A 19,887-nucleotide genomic window follows, 5' to 3' on the forward strand; every position below is an offset into this window, starting at 1 on the left:
AATTACGGAACGCACAATCACCAAGGAAAATTAAATAACGAGCTTCATGACACCGCTCGACTTCGCCCACAGACTGACACAGCGAGTACAAATGGGGAGGTCCGGGGAAGAGGGGGCGGGACAGTGAGAGACAAGAATCTGAGCAAGCGCAGAAACAAACAGATGTTAATGGAGGCGTGAAGGCTGCTGCGCTCTCGCTTTCCGAACTGTCGTAAAGCCCCGAGTGTCGTGCTCGCTCCGTAGAGGAGGGATTGGTTAGGCGGCGGCAGCGCCGGCGGCGGCAGGAGAGCAGCAGCAGTGGCGGCGACGGTGGCGAGGTGTTCGGTCTGCGCAGCATAGAAAGGCCCGCAGCGTCGGGGAAGGAGTTCCTGTGGGACCAAATTAGGCATTCTGACCCCAAGCCGTGTCAGCTGGGCCGACCCAGGCGCTGCCGCTCGTACAGTTTTGGTGGCGGTGACAGACACTGCTCTTGACTATAGGGGCCTATTAGGCCGAGATCTGAGACGCAGATCACTGGCTCTCGACGCATCCTCTTCCCTCCTTACATCTCCTGTCTTCCTTCCTGGACCAGTGGTTCCCGGACCCTGGGAAGAGGGTGGCTAATGATTAAGGTGAGGGGGCCAGGGGGGAGGGGATCGATTGGAGGCCGCGCGTGCGCGCAACGGGGGAGGGGCCGGCCCGGAGGGGAGAAAGAGGAAGGGCTGCGGCCGCGGAAGGCTGGGGTCCGCGACCGGCCGGTGATTGCTGGCTCCGCAGTGACTTAGGGTCTGGGTCTTCGCAGATTTAATTGTGTTTGAGCAAAGCGTTTGTCTGCGGACACACCCACACCCCACAGTAGGGGAGTGTGGGTGGGGGGATTTCTTTCCCTTTTTCGACTCTCCGTGGAGTCTGAGGATGGGGGCTGAGGACTGAGGCGTGGGAGCGCGATTTGACAATGGAGCGATGAAGGTAACCCGCACCCGGGGTGTTGGAGGGCGCTGGGTTAGCTCTGACGGTTAGGGAGTTGCCTTCTTGTGGGCTCAAGGAAACGTAGTCCGCGGAAGAGCAGAAATACAGGCGCGTCAGATTTTGTATAGAGTTGGCCTGTTGGTCATTAAAAGGAGCTTGATATTTTTATTATTGATATATTTATTATCAGAGTCAGTGGCCATGCTGTAGTGGAAATATCTGCTCTATACTGCAGAGATAGAGGTTTGTCACAGTAGTTTCTTAAATAGGTTATAGTAGATCTTCACAGATACTTCTTAATGCAAGTGTACGTTTTAACGTTTAAAAAAATACCAGGAAGTGTAGGGTATTCATTTAGTTTGTTCATGTTTGTAGTGTGGGGTGACTCCATTGTATTGTATGCTTTCCTGTTTCTTGATTTACGTGCAGTATGAGTTTAGAACTCTCTCGAGTGGTGAGATGCCAGCTGACATAGGCTTCATTTGATTGTTCTTACAGCTTTTGAACCTGACTTAATCCTAACTTTATTTCATTTGATATTTTATGTTTAGTGTTCTGGTGTTAGGGACCTCTTCAACCAAAAAGAACAGACTGTGGAAAAGATAAGCTAAGGTTCTGTTTCTTTTTCTTTTTTTGTTTTTTTTTGTGTGTGTCATTGCTTTCATGTGTTAGAATGTGGTTTCGATATTACATAGAAGTTCTATAATACTGGTTTTACTTTGCTTTATTAGGGTGAAGATCTACATTTTGATAGTTTGTTACTATGTTTTTTAGTAAAAATTTTCATGTCAATATAAACCATGTGGTTTTTCATATCAACAGTGGGCTTTGGTTGTGTTTGTGAGACAAAATAGATAGGATGAGAAAGAAGCCCTTTTATTCTGAAAATAATCTTAAATTTTTTTTTAAGTCTTGAATTATTTTGCTTTTATCCATCTCTTGTCAGTTAACCTTGGACAAATGACATTTCTCTCCTGCTCATTTGTTTGCTGCCTAAGATTCAGAGTAGTATTCTAAAGAACTGGTGAGGGTGTTTATGAATTGGTCTAAACAATGTTGTAGGAAAAACTAGGAAGAGTAGAGTCTCTCCTACCCCCTCAGGGGTGCTGTGTCTTGTGTGTGTGGATTCTTCTGTCATTTTTTTCCTTTTGATTGGTGTCTTTTGGTCACTTGCATGTTAGTTCTTTCACTAGAGTTGGTTTTTGAAGAAAGATATAATCAAAATAATTTCATTTTGGTGAAAAAGACATTATAGTGGAGGTTACACCTTGACAAATTTCACTTCGGTACTCTATTTCTACAGATAATTGAAAACTAGCTATGCTGATGTTTAGGAGAACAGCAATTTACACGTCTAAAGCAAAGGAATAGTCAGCAGATATTCCTAAATAGTTATTTTCATTTTAAAATTTAAAGTATGGAGTAAAAAACTATTGAATCAAACCGATTAGGTTTTTTACACGTTTCTTTTATTATTTTGTCAAAGAGAGTTTCTGTAATATGCTTTACTTGGAGCGTAATTATACGTGGCCCTGTTTTGACTTTTCTTTCTGTGGGCTAGGACTTCAGTAGGTTAAAAAAGAAAAAAGGGGGGCTGGCCCCGTGGTGTAGTGGTTAAGTGCACATGCTCTGCTGCTGGCGGCTGGGTTTGGATCGGCCAGGTTCGGATCCCGGGCTGGCAGCGATGCACTGCTTGTCAGGCCATGCTGTGGCGGCATCCCATATAAAGTGGAGGAAGATGGGCACAGATGTTAGCCTAGGGCCAGTCTTCCTCAGCAAAAAAAAAAAAAAAAAAAAGAGGAGGATTGGCATGGATGTTAGCTCATAGCTGATCTTCCTCACAAAAAAAAAAGAAAAAAGGGACAGTACTAAAAATGATAGTAGTTAAAGTATATTATAACTTGATGTTAACATTCTGTGTGACATTGTCTTATGAAAGAGTATAGGGCTAGAGACAGGAGATCTGGATTTTAGATCTAGCATTGCTTGCTATTCATTAGATCTTTGACTTTATTGATAACCATCCTGGGCTTCAGATCTCACTCAATTGTTAAATGAGAATTGTGGGATAGATAACTCTAGTTTTCTCTAAGTCTCAAATTTAATGGTTTGTATTTTTAGTTAGGTGTTTTGGTATTCATTGTTGTATTCATCATGATCCAATCCCCAGAAGGAAGTGCTATACTGAGAGTATAAATTCCTTAGTGCTGTGTATATATTAGGGAAAAAAACTATGATGAAGCTATTTGTTGTTCCAGATAATACTTCTGTCCCATTGTAGATATTAACTCATGATTTAATAGCTCTCGTATGATCCTGAAAAATGAAACTTTGTTTTACTTCTGGTAATGCTCTTTAAATCATCCTGAATAATTTTTCTTTCAGAAACTAATCATTGTTCAGTAAAGGCATTTGATGCCTTACACCTCTGTTCTTTCTTTCCTGCGTCCCACAGATTCTTGGTACAGCTGGCCCAGGCTTCTACAGGTACTCGATTTATACCATTACATGAGGAGTGAGCTATAAATGTTTAAAAACAAATAGTAAACTGAGCTTACATTTTAAATAGAGGTACTGCGTTATTATTTAGTCACTCAGTGAGTATTTATTGAATGTCTCGTTCTCTAGATTGTTCTTGGTCTTCAATGAAGAAGGCACTCTTCTTTCATGGAGTGGACATTCTACTGGGGGAAACAGAAAATAAACAGAATAGTTTTAGGTAATGGTAAGTGTCATGAAGAAAATAGCACCACATAATGGAGAATGAAGGGAAGTGGGGCTTTACTATGGACTGAGTGGTTAGGGAGGGCCTCTTTTTAGAGGTAATATGTAGTTTGCGATCAATAACTGGAAAGAATCAGCCGTAGTAGGGCCGGCCCTGTGGCTTGGCGGTTAAGTGCGCACACTGTGCTGCCGGCGGCCCAGGTTCGGATCCCGGGTGCGCACTGACGCACCGCTCCTCTGGCCATGCTGGGGCCGCGTCCCACATACGGCAACTAGAAGGATGTGCAGCTATGACAGACAACTATCTGCTGGGGCTTTGGGGGAAAAATAAATAAATAAAAAATCTTTAGAATCAGCCGTAGTGACAATATGGAGAAAGAGGGCTGCAGACAAGGGGAACAGCAAATGCATTAGATTGGGTTTGATTCTGGAGAATCTACAAGTGTAAATTAATTGTTTGTCTGTTAGGCTTTTTCATAATTGCTGATAGTGTAAAAAGAAAGGTTAAAAATGTTTTATGTGTAGCAACCAAATGTAATATGTTGACTTTGTTTAAATCCTGACTCCAACCAATTGTAGGAAGTCATTTTTGAAACACTTTGGGGGAAATTTGAATGTGGATGGATATTAGATTATATCAAGGAATTATCATTAATTTTGTTAGAGATGATAATGGCGTTATGTTTATGTAAGAAAATGCCCATATTTTTCAGAGATGGAGACTGAAGAGTGAGGAAGAGAAATAAGATCTCTGGTATCTGTTTAAAAATACTTCAGAGCCAAAAAAAAAAGGAGGGGGGTGATGAGTTAGATGAAGCTAGTGTGGCATAATCTTGATAATTGTTGGGTTGGAGTGGTAGGTCTGTGTGTATTAATAATATTCTCTGTTTTCGTGAGGTTTGAAAATGTTCATATTTTTAAAAATTTATACCATATTTAGCTGTCTTTCTCCTTCTTCGTCCCAATTTTGATAAAATGCAGTATTTTGTTCCCCTTTCTAAACATTCAGCATTTATTCAGCAAATTCGAGTGCTGTATTTCAGGCACTGTGTCAGTGCTTGAGTTACAACAAAGAGCAGGACCTTAAGGCCTGCCTGTGAGGAGCTTACAGCTTGCTGGAGGAAGGGAGAATCCCTCAGTGTGGACTGTGTTAACATGAAATCATAGATTTCTGTGTTTTCCTGAGGGTATACAGGATCAGCATCTTAATGTTTGTGGTTACTTAAAAAATATTTTTATTTTTCTAGAGAATTGAAAATTTAAGAAATTCAATATGGGGCTATGTGCCAGTCTGCGTCACTGTTATAGTCATTTCCCTTATTCATATGTGCTATAGGGCATCAGAATAAATCACTTGTTTTTACCACCTTTTGATGTCCCAATTTGCCTTTATTTTTAGTACATTTTTTGTTTTGAAATAGTTTCAAACTTACAGAAAAATTTAAAAAATAGTACTGAGAACTGTTAAATAGCTTTTACTCAGATTTACCAATTTTTAACATTTTCTCACATTTGCTCTCTCATTCTTTCTTTTCTGAATCACTTAAGAATAAATTGCGTATATCATGCCCATTTGTCTCTAAATATTCACTGTGTATTGTGTTCTCTTGCATTATTACAGTACATTTACCAAATTCGGGAAATTTAACATTGATAATACTATACCTTTATCTAATCTATAGCCCCTATTCCAGCTTTGTCAGTTTGTTCCAATAATACCATTTATTCCTTTATAGCATTTTTCCCAGAGGATCCATTCCAGGATTGCAAATTGTATTTAGTTGTCGTATCTCTTTAGTCTCCTTTACTCTGGCACAGTGTCTTAGCCTTTCTCTTTTATTGCATTGATATTTTTGAAGAATACAAGCTATATATTTTATAGAATGTTCTGCAATTTGGATTTGTCTGATGTTTTCTCATACTTAGACTCAGGTTATGCATCCTTATCCAGGGAATTTGTGTCCTTCTGAGGGTATGGTATGGAAGCACGTGTCATCAGTCTGCCCTTCGTTGGTGATGTTAATTTTTAATCACCTGGTCACAGTGTTGTCTGGTTTCTTCACAGTATAGTTATTATTTTTTCTCTTGCACCTAATAAGCAATCTGTGGGGATACCTTTGAGATAATGCAGATATCCTGCTTCTAATCAGATCTTCTGAATCCTCATCAAATTCCCCTCCTGGATTTAGCATCCATTGATGATTTTTGCCTGTATTGATCTTTACCTTAATGGTTGCAAAATGGTTGTTTTCTAAATCCTCCATCTCTTCTACTTTATCAATAGGCATTCTGTTGTAAGGAAGAAGCGTCCTTTTATCTATTATCAATACGGACTTATGTATTTCCTGTTTTATTCATTGGGTTTTCCTATTTTATTCAGTCCATTACTGCCTTTATTTATTTAATTTTTTTTTTTTGAGGAAGATTAGCCCTGAGCTAACATCCATTGCCAATCCTCCTCTTTTTTGCTGAGGAAGATTGGCCTTGGGCTAACATCCGTGCCCATCTTCCTCTACTTTATATGGGACGCCACCACAGCATGGCTTGATAAGCAGTGCGTAGGTCCGTGCCTGGGATCTGAACCTGTGAACCCCAGGCTGCCGAAGCAGAGCACGTGAACTTAACTGCTATGCCACCGGGCCAGGCCCTGCCTTTATTTATTTTGATGCTCAGACTGTCCCAGATTTGTCCTACGGGAGCGTCTCCACTCTGGCTACTCTGCGTAATTTTTTTTGAGTATTTCCTTTCGTTCTGGCACAGCCAGATGTTCTAAGCTCATCTTGTATCTTTCCTATCTCAGTCCTGGAATCAGTCATTTTCCAAGGAGCCCTGTTTCCTTTTAGTGGGGTGTCCAGTTTGCTTTTGAGTTATCTATTTATATATAGAAATAATCTCTTCTGTCCTGGGTTAGGACATCCTCAGAGAAACTAAATTTAAATTAGATTTTGATAGTGGGTTTATATTTCTATGAAGATTTCAATTATGAAATAAGTATGTAAGGTTTAGCAATTTATTATATTTACCGTAAAACAATTATTTTCTTCTATTTTCTTTTTCAGATAAATAAGTTCTGATTTGATCTTAATCATGATCAGACAAAATAGAAGAAAAAATAAAAAGTTATTTTACTTTGTGTTACTTTGTATGTGTGTGTGTGAGATTTAAACACTTAACTGTTAAAAAAAGAAGTTAAGGTTTTTATATACTTAATTGTTAACTAAGTCATCAGACATTCTAGTCTGAAGGAAATTGTTGCTTTTTAACTAGCTTTTTAAGTGAAATTTTAAAATTAGAATATAGAATAATATTTCATGTATGAGTGGAAACTCAGAGACACATTATTCCAGGCAGTTACTGTTACATCTTGGTAGATTTCACAGCCATTCTCGCCCTTGTCCGTGGGTATTTGCTTTATTTATTTGTCTTTCAAACCTAATGTGTTTTCCTAGGCAATATTTTGAATGATTTTTATTTTTGAACCAATTAATATCTGTATATGATTTTAAAAGTCAGTTCCAAAAGGCTTATAATGAAAAACAGCAGATCCCTATGCCACCCCTCCTAATCCCTTAGTTTCACTTCCTAAGTGGAAACACTTTCAGCTCTTAAAAGTTTTTCTTTCTGATATTTATCTTTATATGTCTAAATAGTATGCTTATATGTGTACTTAGCCACTTTTGATATCAGTTTACGTATTTTTAAAAATTTTTTATTTATTTATTTTTCCCCCAAAGCCCCAGTAGATAGTTGTATGTCATAGTTGCACATCCTTCTAGTTGCTGTATGTGGGACACGGCCTCAGCATGGCCGGAGAAGCGGTATGTCGGTGCATGCCCGGGATCTGAACCCGGGCCGCCAGAATCGGAGCACGAGCACTTAACCGCTAAGCCACGGGGCCAGCCCACGTATTTTTTTTTTAATTATTTAATTTTTTAAGATAAAAGTAATACATACAAATGGTACCAAATTCACAAGGTACAAAGGGTGTACAGGGAAAAATAAGTCTCCTTGCCGTCTCTGTGTTCGTACTACCCAATTCTTTTCCCTGAAGAAATTCTTACTATTTTATATGTATCTCCACTGCAGCAGTTCTCAGAGTGTGGTCTGTGGACTCTTCTAAGGGGCTCTTCAAGAGTTTGAGAAGGTCTGCTAGGTTGAAACTATTTCATAATAATACTAAGTTCTTTGCTACTTAACTATGTTGACATTTGTACTGATGGTGCAAACACAGTGATGGGTAAAACTGCTGGCCCTGCCTTGCATATCAAGACATTGGCAAAAGCTGTACTAACAGCCATTATATTCTTCATCACTACACATTTACAGTAAAAAACAAAACCAAAACAAAACCCAGTTTCGTTTAACAATGTCCTTTATGAAGCAGTAAAACTTGTTAATTTTATTAATCTTGACCCTTGAGTACATGTCTTTTTAATATTTCGTGTGACAAAATGGGAAGAATGTTACAAGGCAGTTCTGCTGCATACCAAAAGTATGGTGCTTGTCTAGAAGAAAAATAGTTGTGTAATTGAGTTGTGAGATGAACTAGCAAACTAGTTGCTTTTTTCATGGAACACTATTTTTACTTGAAAGAATGACAACTAGTTATTTAAACTTGGGTATTTGTATATATTTTCTCAAAAATAAATGAAGTGAGCCTGTCACTTCAGGGAAAACAACTGACAATTTATTGCCAAGATAAAAATTCAGGCTTTCAAGCAAAAATTAGAATTTTGGAAAACGTATCTGCCGCTATGAGCTTGGCAGCTTCTCAGGACCTTTCTGATGAAATTGATGGTGATATTAACAAATGTGATTTTTTTTTTTTTTTTTTGCTATTGTATAATGAAATGTGTCAGTGTTTGGAAGACATACATAACTCAGTGGACCCACTTTTTTCAAATGACCAGTGCCTTGATGTTACAAAATCATGTTGTGGGTGAAAGATCTAAAGCGCAAGATAGAAGAATGTATTTTTAATGAAGTGGTATGAATAGTTTCATTGATATGGGTTCAGATTCCACATTGCAACTAACCGTTATAAAATTACACTTGTTAAGTTTTGGTATAATATCAGAGAATAATAGCCACACTTATCTGAAAAGGTTATTAAAAATACTGCTGCCCCCGGGGGCCAGGCCAGTGGCGCAAGCGGTTAAGTGCACGCGCTCTGCTGCGGGGGCCCCGGGGTTCGCCGGTCCGGATCCCAGGCGCGCACCTACGCACTGCTTGGCAAGCCATGCTGTGGCGGTGTCCCATATAAAGTGGAGGAAGATGGGCACGGATGTTAGCCCAGGGCCAGTCTTCCTCAGCCAAAAAAAAAAAAAGAGGATTGGCAGATGTTAGCACAGGGCTGATCTCACAAAAGAAAACCACACAAAAATACCCCCCCTTTTTCAATTACATATTCATATGAAGCTGGATTTTCTTATTAGATTGAATACAGAAGCAGATATGAGAGTCCAAGTTTCTTCTGTTAAGGCAGACGTTAAAGAGATATGCAAAAATGTATAACAGTGCTGCTGTTCTCATTAATTTTTTTGGAAGATATATTCATAAATGTTACTTATATTAGCATGTAATGGTTTTACTGTTGCTGTTTTTAAATAATAAGTTTTTAAGCATTTATCGGCTTTATTTTCTAATATTGTATAATATTAGAATATATACTATATATATATATATATATATATATATATATATATATATATATATATATAGCAACTCTTTGAGGTAAATATTTCCATTTTTCAGAATAGTTAATAACTTGCTGAACGCTCACAGCCATGATGGGGTTGAACGGATTTATGTCAGTAGGTTTTGAGTCACTTGAGAAAGGAATTCCAAAGTTCTGGGACTTAACCAGTATTTCTGTGTTGCCTTTAAGGAAAGCAGTAAGGTGTGTTTTTATCTCCAGAGGGCGTGACCTTTGTCAAGAGACGGAAGGATGGTGATATTTTATTTGGATGGTCTATTTAGGGGGATTTAATTTCTCTCCTTTTTCTGTCTATTCCATGTTTTCTACAGTAAACATATTTTAAAAATCAATTTAATTCAGGTATAATTTATGTACAATATAAGACACATTTTATTTTACAGTCAGTGAATTTTGGCAAATGTATATATCTGTGTAACCAACACCCCAATCAGGGCATAAGACATTCCATCACCCTAGAAAGTTCTTTCTTGCTCCTTTGCCAGCAGTCACCCCCATCTCCTGCCTCAGGCAACCATTGATCTGATTTTTGATGTTATGGATTAGTTTTGTTTGTTCTAGAACTTCATATAAATAGTATCATATATTATTATACTTTGTGTCTGGCTTCTTTTGCTCATCAAATGTTTGCCCTCTAGCATTTTATTGTGAAAATTTCAAACATATGTAGAAGTTGAAAGAATTGTACAGTGAACACCCATCTCCCCATCACCTAGATTCTACAATTAACATTGCTATTTTTGCTTTATCACCTATCTATCCATCTATCCATTGTTCCTCTAACCGTCTTGGTGTGGGTTGTTTTTTTTTTTTTTTCCGTTTTAAAGTAAGTTGCAGGCATTAGTGCATTTTACCCCTAAATAAATTCAGCTTCCATATCATTAACTAGATTTGAATATTTGTGTACAGTTCTTTCTTTGTATTTGTGCATTTGTGAAATGCACAAATCTTAAGTGTACCCTTCATTAAGTTTTGCCAAATGTATACATTTGTGTAACCCAAATTCTTATGAAGAAACAGAACATTACTGTCACCTCAGAAAGTTCTCTCATGGCGGCTTCTGTTCAGTCCTTTCCCCTATCCTTTGTAGAACACAACCAGTTTTGATTTTTTTTCATCTTAGATTGGATTTGCCTGTTCTAGAACTTCATATAAGTGGAATCATATAGATACTTCGTGTCTGATTTCTTTCCCTCAGCAGGACGGTTTTGAGATTCATCTGTAGTGTTACTTGTATCAGTAGTTTCTTCTTTGTTGTTGCGGTTTGGTATCCCATTGTATCTATATATCCGTTCACTTGTTGGAGATTTGCTTTCCCTCAATTTTTGGGTATTGTGAGTAACACTGTGAACATTCACATAGAAATCTTTTTGTATACCTATGTTTTCAAACCTAGGCGTGGAATTACTGGATCATAGGTTAAATGTATATATAGCTTTATTAGACGCTGCCAAAGAGTTGTGTGTGGAGTTCCAGTTGTGCCACATCCTTGTTAACATTTGGTGGTTTTGGTCTTTTTAGTTTTAGCCTTTTATTGGGTTTACAGTTGTAGCTCATTGTGGTTTTAATTTGCATTTCCCTGGTGACTAAAGATAGCGAGCATTTTTTCCTGTACTTATTGGCCATTTGTGTATGTTTTGAGAAATGTTAAAAATCGTTTGCCTATTTTGGGGGGGAGGGGTTGTCTTATTAAGATGTAAGAGTTTTACATATATTCTAGATTCAAGTTAAGTGTATATGTCTTTATATAAAAATATAAATTACATATATATATGTAATTTTCTTTGTCTTAATTTGCTAGCTTGCCTTTTTTTTTTCTTAATGGTATCTCTGAAGAACAGAAGGTTTTCATTTTGATAAAGTTTATCAATTTTTTAAAAATAGTGCTTTTTATGTTCTACAAAATCTTTGCCTGTGGTATGATCACATAAATTTTCTGCTATGTTCTTTTAGAAGTTTAATAGTTTTAGCTTTTAGATTTGTTTGTGATCCATTTTGAGTTAATTTTTGTGTCCAGCGTGAGGTAGGGGTTGAGATTTTTTTCCGCGTCTCACCAGTTATTCCACCACAATTTGTTGAAAAGACTATTCCTTCCCTATTATCTTGGCACTCTTTCTGAAAATCATTTGATGATATGTATGAGTCTGTTTCTGGACTCTCCAGTCTGTCCTTTTGCCAACAGCACCCTGTTATGATATGGTTGAATTTTAATCTGTCATCTTGCTTTTTGTTTTCTATTTGTCCCGTCTGTTCTCTGTTCCTTTTTGTTTTCTTCTCTTGCCCCCTTTAGTCTTGAGTTTTTTTAGTTTCTTTTTTTTTACGTTACAGTTTATTTCCCCTATTGGCTTATTAGGTATACTTACTTGTTTTATGTTTTATAAAATAAAGGGTTAACACAATGCATCTTTAACTTTTCACAGTCTTCAGGAATAGTAGACTATTTCATGTATAATATAAGAAACTTGAAACAATCTAGTTCTATTTATTCCCCTCCTGTGCTTTGTGTTATTATTATCATACATTTTACTTTTCCATTTTATTAGTTTTGGGGGGATTTCTTTGTTCAGATTTTGGGGTTATAGCTAGAGAATAATCCTTGTGAGGGTGACTATCTGTGAGGGAAGATGGTAGTAGAACTCTCTTTATTCTATTCTACTTTTACAAAAGTGACCAGATGGTGATGATTTATTAAAAAGTCTTTAAAGATTTTTATTTATTTATTTATTTTCCCCCCAAAGCCCCAGTAGATAGTTGTATGTCATAGTTGCACATCCTTCTAGTTGCTGTATGTGGGACGCGGCCTCAGCATGGCCGGAGAAGCGGTGCGTCGGTGCGCGCCCAGGATCCGAACCCGGGCCGCCAGTAGCGGAGAGCGTGCGCTTAACCGCTAAGCCACGGAGCTGGCCCTAAAAAGTCTTTAAAATTTGTTATAAATTCAAACCAGAAATTTTTGATATTTGAGTCTGAAAAAAGATGGTTATATCATATACTTTTTTATAGAACTAGACCAAAATTAGAACTTGGAGCATTGGTGAGTGAATGTCTCTGAATATCACCCAGTTATTGACTTTGGGCAAATTATTCAGTGAAAAACATTTTTAAACATTCGTCCCCTATGTCTTTATCTGTATATAAGGTAAACTTAGTTTTAGTACTTTATATTTAAAGTTTTTATTTTTAAGTGATTTTTTGTTTTGTTTTTTTTGCTGAGGAAGATTAGCCCTAAGCTAACATCTGTTGCCAATCTTCCTCTTTTTTTGCTTGAGGAAGATTAGCCCTGTGCTAACATCTGTGCCAGTCTTCCTCAACTTTATATGTGGGTTGGCGCCACAGCATGGCTGTTGAGTGGAGTAGGTCTGCGCCCAGGATCCGAACCTGTGAACCCAGGCTGCTGAATTGGAGCATGCCAAACTTAACCACTATGCCACGAGGCCAGCCCCTAAGTGATTTTGCTAATCATTCTAAGCTGTTATTTTCAGGTCCTGATTTTGTCATTCAGTTTATATGTTATCCTTTTTCAGCTTTGTGTCATTTGAGAATATGGTGAACATTCCATTTATGCCTTCACATGAAATCATGGCTAAAAACAGATTTTGGAATGCATGTTGTAGGCTAATTTTTAATTTATACAGCTTGTTTAATATTGCTGATTATTTATACATTTCTAGACAAGTTTTGGGATTGATCTTTATTCTGTTTTAACTTTCAAGTGTATTATAGCTTATAATTCTCTCCCTACTGAAGAGTAAAGGAGTTGGCACTGTGCCACCTGATGAGAGAGGTAGGGAGCTTAGTGTTAATGTTGAAGATTAAGAGAGAACATAGGGCTTTAGTTCTTGTAAAGTAGATTCCTCCCTCTATTATTAAGTTGAAACAAATTCTGGGGGAAATTTTGTAATTCTGTAGACCTTTGTCTAGTATTCATATAATGAAAAGTATCCCAAGATATCGTCTTATTTCCCCCTTTTCTTCCTAACAAGAATTCTAGATAAATAGTTGTTTGAAGTGGAATGGTATGTTTGAAGATTATATGTTGTCTGTTAGAAGATCATATGTTATCTTTCAGTCTTTCAGATAACTGACTTTATATATTTGTAGGTCTACTTCATCATTAAATATGTGGTTCATTCAGAGAACCTCTGTCATGGAAAATAGAGTCATGAAGTCTCATTTCTTACTCATTTCATTCTTTTTCCTTTTATCCTTCTTGGAAACCTTTCCTGATATACTCTCCTTTTCAGAATCGGATTAGATTCTACTCCAATTTGTTTCAGTGCATACCTCTGTCATAACACTTACTGTATTTCAGTTACCTACTGATATGTCCCCTAACTTCTAGATTGTAACTTCTTAAGATCTATGTCATATTCATCTTTGTATTTACAATATTTGGGACAGTCTAGCACATTTAAGATACTCAGGAAATTTTTATTGCATGTGTATTAGTTTGCTAGGGCTACCATAACAAAATAGCACAGACTGGGTGGCTTAAACAACAAAAATATATTTTCTCACACTTTTGGAGACCAGCAATCCAAGAACAAGGTGTGTGCAGATTTGGTTTCTCCTGAAGCCTCTCTCCTTGGTTTGCAGATGGCTGCCTTCCTGTTGTATCCTCACATGGTCTTTTCTCTGTGTCTCTGTGTGTGTCCAGATTTCCTCTTTTTATAAGGGACACCAGTCAGATTGGATTAGGGCCCACCCATATGACATCATTTAACCTTAATTACCTCTTTAAAGGCCTTATATATAATCACATTCTGAGGTATTATGGGTTAGGATTTCAAAATAGGAATTTTGACAGGACACAATTCAGTCCATAACACATGGATGCTTTGATTTGGCATATGTTCTAGCTGAAGGTGATTTCTTATAGTCCAACACTAAACCAAGGTTGTCAAAGTTGGGACTGAAGTTTTCTTAGCTTCTGTAAGAACAAGTGGCTTGGGGCCAGCCTGGTGGCATAGTGGTTAAGTTTGTGCGCTCCGGTTCAGTGGCCTGAGGTTGGTGGGTTTGGATCCCAGGTGCAGGCCTATATGCTGCTCGTCAAGCCATACAAAATAGAGGAAGACTGTCACAGATGTTAGCTCAGGGCGAATGTTCCTCAAGCAAAAATAGGAAGATTGGCAACAGATGTTAGCTCGGGGCCAATCTTCTTCACCAAAAAAAAAAAAAGTGTCTTAATTCTAGTGTTTTGTCTTAATTCCCACTTAGGTAATTGTAGCATTTACTGATTAAGACCCTGTAGCCTTTAGTGCTTTGAAGTAGTACCTAGCTGTTCTCATTTAATAATAGATTTTTTTCTTTTACTCTTTACATCACAAAAAATTGATAAAACACGCGCACACACGCACAGACACATTTGTGGACATGTATGCTTTGTGTACATATTGGCTGTTAATGCATGATTGCTGAAGATTTTAACGCAAGAAATATATGTTTATTTGCCAAATTCCCAGTGCTAATTTGGAAAGATGACACCATTCAATAATTTCTCTATAGAAATTTCATGAATTATACATAATTTCCCAGTGTATTCAGATACATGCCTTGCTATTGCAGTGGAGCAACCAGATGGTTTTAGGCCCTTTCTTTTCCCATGGTAATCCCAGCTTTATTTTCCCACTTCCCCCTTCCCCTAATAGTCCACTGTAAGATTTTTGTAGATACTCTTGGCAGTAGTGAGGGGATAGTGAGCAGGGTAAGCTCCATCGTCACTCATTTGTCTCCTCCCTTTCCTAGTGATGGGGAAGTTTGCAAATGATACCCTAGTGCCCCTTCCCTTTTTTTTTTGTTTAAAAATAAAGCTTTTATTTTACAGTAGTTTTACATTTGCTATTTACAGATAGCAGAGAGAGTACACAGAATTCCCGTATACCCCTCACCCAGTTTCCCCTATTGTTAACATCTTACCTGTTGTACATCTGTCATAACTAAGAAACCTAGTGTACTAACTAAGGTACATTGCTATTAACTAAACTCCAGATATTATTTGAATGTAATCTCCTCTGGTCTCACAATTTCTTAGTCTTTCCTTGTTTTTCATGACCTTAACGGTTTTGAGGCGTGCTCATCAGGTATTTTGTAGAACCCTCAATTTGAGTTTGCCTACTGTTTTTCTCATTGGTTTGACTGGAGTTGTGGGTTTGGGGGAAGAATACCACAGAGGTGAAGTGCCTTTATTAGCAACATGACTGTGATTGATGATATTAACTTTGATCACCTGGCCAATGTAATGTTTGCCATATTTCTCCACTGTAAAGTTGCTCTCCTTTCCCCCTTAGTCTTTTCTTTGGAAGCAGATCACTAAAGAGGGATAAGTTGTTAAGCTCCACCTCCTGGAAGGGATGTATCTACATAAATCATTTGGAATTTTTCTGTAAGGAAAATTTGTCTCTTCTTTCCCACTTATTTGTTCAATCATTTATTTATATCAGTATGGAGTAATGGATATTTATTTTATACTTTGAACTGGAATCCAGTACTATGTTATTTTGTTGCTACAATTGTTCTAGCTTTGGCCATTGGGAGCTCTTTTCACTCTGGCCCCAGCGTCCCTTTGACATGCCCCTATCCTTTTGTTTCTTGTGTTCTTTACTTTCTGACGCTGCAAGATGCTCCAGGCTTATCTTGGTTTTTCCTTGCCACAGCCCTAGAGTCAGCCATTTCTCCAAGGAGCTCCTTTATTGATGGGTATTAATGGTATTTAAAAATCAGAATCTGGGTGCTGGGTCCGAGTGCCCTGTTACTTGACTCTTCAGTTCCTATGCAAAATGCCTGGCAAGTCTGAACCTGGCTATTTGGATGAATGGTGAAGGGGTTTTAACATCACGCCTTATGTCGTAGTACTCAGTAGTATCTGTGTCTTGACTCTGTCTTCTGCTGTGGAGTCATAAGAAGCAGCTGTTTGAGGGCCGGCTCCGTGGCTTAGCGGTTAAGTGCGCGCGCTCTGATGCTGGCGGCCCGGGTTTGGATCCCGGGCGTGCCCCGAGGCACCACTTCTCCGTCCAGCGCGAGGCCGAGTCCCACGTACAGCAACTAGAAGGATGTGAACCTATGACATACAACTATCTGCTGGGGCTTTGGGGGGAAAAAATGAATAAATAAAATCTTTAAAAAAAAAAAAAAAAAAAGAAGCAGCTGTTTGAAAGCACTTCTAAGTGTTTAAAAAAAAAGAAAGTTTAAAAGAAAGGTTAAGTTAGAAAGCTTTAGAAGAGATGTATGCTTGTTTTAGGGTCAGGCAAGTAGGAAAAAGTCATTGGATTCTTTGTTTTATTTCGAGCCTCAGAAAAAATGAACTCTCTTTGGATGCAAAAAGAAAGGGTGTCACCAGGAAACCTGCCATGGACAAAGAGGTATATTTGAGAACTGCTGCTAACAGGAATTGCAGACTTCCTAGAGCCTGTTCCTATCATCATCGTCATCATCATAGCTATCAACATCAATAATATTAGTATTATTTTGCCGTAACTACTGTTATTCCAGCCTTCCTTCTCTTTTCCCATAATGCTGGCTTCTTTTTTTAAGTCATAGAAGTCACTTAACAGATGATTTGTAGACTGTCAGGGCAGGTAAAGACTGAGAGAGACTGGAGTCTCTTTCCAGTTGCTTTGGCTGGAGTTTGGTTCTAAGTAATGGAAATTGGAGCTTTTAAATGTATTTCTGCCTTGAAACTTTTATTAAACATGTTAGAAGACGAATGGACCTGGGTCTAGAAAAGAGTTTATTGCTGAATTCTCTTCCAAAACCTGATTTGAAATAGGAATTGCAGCTCTAAGAAAAGATTTTAGTCAGAACAGTAGAGTTTGTCCTTGTCACAACAGTTGAAGGAAGAGCCAGTGATATTCACAAGGTTTTCTGAATTTCCCAATTTCTTATCTTTTAAAAATTCTGGAGTTAAGCCTTTGTCTTCCTACTTACAGTTAGCTTATTTATTTTACTTATACTTAGATTTTAAGATTGGCACCCACTAGGGACCAAAGTTTTTAAATAACAAACCTGAATCTCTTTTTTTTCTTTCCTATTTGGTTATTTTGGTTTATAAATTTCTCAAAATAAAAAGAAAATAAAGAATAAAAATAAATATAACATTATAGATAAGATAGACGTTACCTATATTTTTCTTCTTATCAGTTTGAAGAAGCTCTTTCCAAATTAGGAATGTAGTTTCATATTTTGCAAGTATGTATATTTTAAAATTTTATTATTTTACCATTTTTATGAATTTATATGCATTTTTTTGTGCTATTGAAATTTTCATTTTATTTTGTACATTTTCATTAAAAACTGAGATAATATTGTTAGTCACAATTGGCATGTTACCATGTTAACCTAGTAAGCAACTAAAAATTATTAACCATATTATTGTAAATATACTTAAGACATTCTATATGCATGTTTATTTTACTGAGAACAGTCTGTTTTCTGGGTGGCTCAGAACTATGATTCTGAACGTTAGCTTTTATTCAATGCTATATTACAGTGTTGTCCTCAGAATCTGTTCACATAAATAATGTTATTTAATCTAAGCAAACTGCTGACTTTTTAGTTATTGGGACAAGTGCCTTAGTTCTTTTGTCTCTTAATTGTTAGTAGGTGCTGACACTAGCCTTCTGTCTGTTATGCTTGGAATCCAGAAAACTAAGCTTATTAGAATTTTATGTAAAATAAAATAGTCTCTGAGTATTGAATTACGTGTTGCCTTTCTGACAGTTATTTTGACCCTTCAGAGAACCATTTTCCTTTAGGCTGTGTTCCCAAGAGTTGAAGTTGCTGGAAATCTGACTTCTAAAGAAGTGAAATATTTATTACTGCCTTACAGAAACAGAAAAGGGGAGTTATTTGAACAATATGATAAGACCTGAAGACTATTTTCTGCAAGGGAATTAGAAGTAACTGAACTATGAAAGATACCATATTTTAACATGAATATTTGCTTGAGTGGGAGTATGAAGTTTAAGGCCAAGTGTGATACCAGCAAAAAATAGCGTTTATTCCAAAATGGCATAATTCTGTAGTGTTCTGCAGTTTGTGGTTCCTAGCTTGCTTGTTGAGCAGTGCCCTGAGAAAACGTTGAAGGCTTCAAGGTCATATTTTGGTGTTTTGGTTCAAATTTGGTTAACTCTGGGGATGTAGCCCTTGATTTGGTAAACTAGTCCTCTCTTCCTCCCTTCCTTTCTTCATGTTGGAAGAGTAGGTACAAAAGAATATGAAGTTATGCTAATCTACTTAATAACTGATTCTACTGGCTTTTAGTTGGGCTGCTTTCACAGCATAAAGTTGCCAGTTTTAAGTCCTTTTTGAGTAGAGAGATGCTTTTATCTAACATATCTTTTCCAGTACAGGATGGCATATTTGATAAGGGGTGGGTCCTGATATAAATTGAAAAGTTAGAGATCAGGTAAAGGGAAGGAAGATGTTGGAATTTATTCTTAATAGTCTCATTTTCTCTGGAGAAAGAGAGTTAGTCATTTGCTTAAAATGAGAGGATGTAGAAAGAGTAGAGGGAAATAAGGAAATAAGTAAATATTTGGGTCCTTTACTATGAGGAATGGGCAAGTAAGTATAAGAAAGAATTGCAGATAGTTATTGGCCTAGTTGAGGTTAAAAAAAATCTTTCAATTAAAAATATTCGATACTGGTCAGGATGAATTAAAAAATATACCAGAGGCCTAAAAGCAAAGGCAAGTGGTTTGACGGGTGTAAAATTAATGATTGTTTGGAAGAGTGTTTACAGAAGAAAGGGATAAGGAATTTAGAGCACGGCTTTTCAGCTAGTGTACCATGATTGGGTTGGGGTATGCAGAAATATTGATCCCCTCAGCCCTCAAGGCATCAAGGGAGGGTCCTGGAGTTGGGGGAGCCCCAGGGCTGGCATCTTGTAGTGAGCTGCCTTGTCTACCCTAAATGCCCAACAAATAAAATATTCTAGGTGTATCATGACATAAAAAATAGTTGGGAAGCACTGATTCATACAGCTGGTGAGAACAGTACTGAGGTGTTTTACTGAGTACTTGCTGGTTAGTCAAAATGTGAAAGTCAGGAGAGGATTAATAAATAGGGAGAATGGCTTCCAGGGCTTTGCCTTCTCAGATTTTCTCCTCTCTCAGACTTTGTAACTGTTTTCTAAGGTTTCTTGTTTTTGTTTTTTTCTTGCTGCCTTGCTTATAGTAGATACTCTGCAATACTCTTAGCTATTTGTTCTCTATATTCAGAACTTCACTTTTATGAAAGTAGATAATTTATTGACTCTAGTGATTTTATTTTCCTCCAAGTTGATAATGGTAAAATCTATATTTTCAGACCTGATATTATAGGCATGTTTCCATCTGGTTGTCTTACTATTATTTCAAAATAAAAATAGCCAAAACTGAATGACAGTGACTTGTGTTTCTTTCAGATATCCAATCAAGAGGCCTCAGAATTGTCATTGGCTTTTCATTTCCTGTTTCCATATCTTACTTCTTTGTCTTAAATGACTCTCACATTTGCCTGTCCTG

General features: G+C 37.4%; 1 protein-coding gene across 8 annotated transcripts in view; it reads left to right on the forward strand.

Moving 5' to 3' along the window:
* Positions 1 to 271: 271 nt before the first annotated feature.
* The window catches only part of RNF111 (ring finger protein 111), a 73,556-nt gene continuing 53,940 nt past the window's right edge, over positions 272 to 19,887 (forward strand). For 3 of the 8 annotated variants that reach the window (XM_014780776.2, XM_087427872.1, XM_087427897.1), the window contains exon 1: positions 272 to 611. The gene's annotated coding sequence lies outside the window, so the exon portion shown is untranslated. Of the gene's footprint in view, positions 612 to 734; positions 949 to 2,578; positions 3,674 to 19,887 lie in introns of those variants that run through there. The other 5 variants (XM_087427879.1, XM_004421633.3, XM_004421635.3 and 2 more) reach the window with 3 other exon arrangements.

The sequence above is a fragment of the Ceratotherium simum genome, chromosome 3 (genome assembly GCF_057802395.1).
Source record: "Ceratotherium simum simum isolate JZ-2026a chromosome 3, ASM5780239v1, whole genome shotgun sequence".
In the NCBI taxonomy this organism is placed as follows: domain Eukaryota; kingdom Metazoa; phylum Chordata; class Mammalia; order Perissodactyla; family Rhinocerotidae; genus Ceratotherium; species Ceratotherium simum.